Below are 2512 nucleotides of genomic sequence, written 5' to 3'. Positions count from 1 at the left end.
GCCTGTTTGTGTGTGTCGTGCTTTTAGAGGGGATTCTTAACAAGTTCATTGTTCATGGTAATTTGCTACTTGTAACAAATGGCTATTTTGAAGTTTATTTGCTTAAGTCTCTGGCTTTGACTGTTGTAATTGAAGCTTGGGAAAGAAAAAAAAAAAAGGTTTCAATTCCATTTGTTTAAAAAAAATGAACTGTTTTCTGGCTGCTTTCAGCTACAAAGAGGATGGTTATCAAACTTGGTTTGAGACAGAATAATTTGGATATCCAGCAGGTACAAATACCAGACATTAATGTTTTCAATATATTAACAATTTGCTTGGATTGTGCAGGAGTGTAATAATCAACCTTCTGTTCCATCTTTGGATCTTCTGGGTGTCTTCCAGGAGTCAACATTATTCTTTGATTTCTTAAGGGTACTTAATTCACATATACTAACTTACTCAGTTTATAATTCTGTCTTAGCAAATATTAAAAAATGCAAGTTGAATCATTCAGACACACATAGTGAATTCCATGATGCAGAAGAGTTGATATTTGCTGAGTTGCTCACCTTCTGCTCAGTTGCTCACCTGGGAAATAGAAATAATTTTATGCAACTCTTGGCAGATCTACCTGTTTTAACCATGTATAGCTAAGTTTTAAAAAATGCATTTTTGGGGTCTGAAATGCTTCCCTGCACTTAATCTTATGTCTTGCCTCATCTCTGAATATGTCATAAAAACAAACAGTAGTATTGAAACAAAATATTATCTCTACTTCTGAGTAAGCAAAATCCAATACAGGGAATTACTTGTAAACTTGAAAAATTGTGGAAGAAGTATACTCCTGTAAGCAAAATTGTGTATGCTCTTGGACAGTTTAACTTGATGTGGTGCAGCTAAGTGTGTTAGACCTTGGTATATGCACACCTTATGTAGCTGAGAAAAATGTTCTGGAAAGATGTACATTATCTTGGTTGCCTTTGATTTTTAGTGCTTTTTAAAAAAAAAAATTACATGATGTTCTGTCATAGCTCTCTGTGGTAAAGTTTTTTATGAAATCTTGCACATGTACAAGGAAGATGATGGAGAAAATGCAAATACTGCTTATCTTTTCACTTAAGCATGCAAGCACTGTTTCCAGTTACTTGTTCCAGTGTCTGCATTCAAGTCTCCTTCCATCCCAGTGACTGGAAAAAACTATGTTAACGTTTTGATTACTTTGGTTCCACTGGTTCAGAATGGTGTATTTCTCCTGATTTTTTTTTTTCTCTAACAGAACATCGCCACATCAAACTTTCATAGCCTATTCCAAACTGATTACGTGGAAAATAATGAAAGCAATATTGTGCAGGATGTAGTTTGCTTCAGACAGAGCAGTCATTCCTGCGTTGAAGGGAGAAAAACCAAACAAAACCCTCTGGAAGATCTTAAAATGTTTACAGCATGGTGTATGGAGGTTTTCAAAGGTGCTAGCACTTAGAGGACTTTAAAGCAGAAAAACAAGTCATTGCTCAATGTGGCTGACTCAGGTTTTGATATCTGGCAGCAGAAATATGGTAAAAATGATAAAACCAGAATGAAATAACTTTTTCATAAATAAGAAAACAGTTGGTGGTAAAACTTTGGTCATGGTTTAAGTAATGTTTTCAAGGTGAAAGTACAGCGCTCTCGTAACCAGAGTTCTCAGTAATGGTCTAAGGAGACTGTCTTGGTTTCCCGTAATCCCTTCATAGCTGTATATAAAATGTAATGCTAAAACTATTTTGCTCTCAGGAGTCTCTTTGGATGAGATCAGCTGTATTCAGTGAATTATGTACTATGGATTAAATTGTTTGTCTTTGTTCCTGAAATGGGTAGAACTTCTTGCTTTGTCTGCCTGCTTACTCGTGTATGTAAGCACAGGGAAATACAGTCTCTCCACCTGCTCCTGGTGATACGAGCAGACGGTGATGCCCATAAAGTCATGTGAGGGGAACTGCATAGCTTGAATTAAATACATCTTGCAGGTTGCTCTTCTGGTTTCTCAAAAGGGCAAGATAATACAAGTATACAGTATCAAAGTAGTTACTTTAAAATTTTTATCAATATAGCACTTTAAAAAAGAGTAGTGGGGTTCAGGGGGGAAAAAGAAAATAAACCTAGTTAACTAGAAGATACAGCTTCTGTAGTAATTCTGGGCACCAAATTTAACCCACTTAGAATATATATATATATATATGTATATATGTATATATATATATATATATATATATATATATATATATAAAGTTCATTTAAGAGAAAGTTATTTGTATCAGTGCACAACTTATTTGTGCATTTCTACTCATTCTCTAAAATCTGTTGACAAACGCTATTGCCCAGGCTTGCATGTTTCTGCTGCTATGTTTGAAGCCAACTTACTTAAAAGAAGCAACCGAACAGTAGCTTGGAGCTTCATTATCCTCCTGGGAGGAGGGAGGGTGGAGGGAGGAGTTGAAAGGTGACATTTTGCCAAAGGGGAAAAGACAAAGCCAATAAGCAAAACTTATCTTTC

The sequence above is a fragment of the Coloeus monedula genome (assembly GCF_965178545.1).
Source record: "Coloeus monedula genome assembly, chromosome: 1".
Taxonomy (NCBI): Eukaryota; Metazoa; Chordata; class Aves; order Passeriformes; family Corvidae; genus Coloeus; species Coloeus monedula.
Note: the sequence above shows the minus strand (reverse complement) of the source record.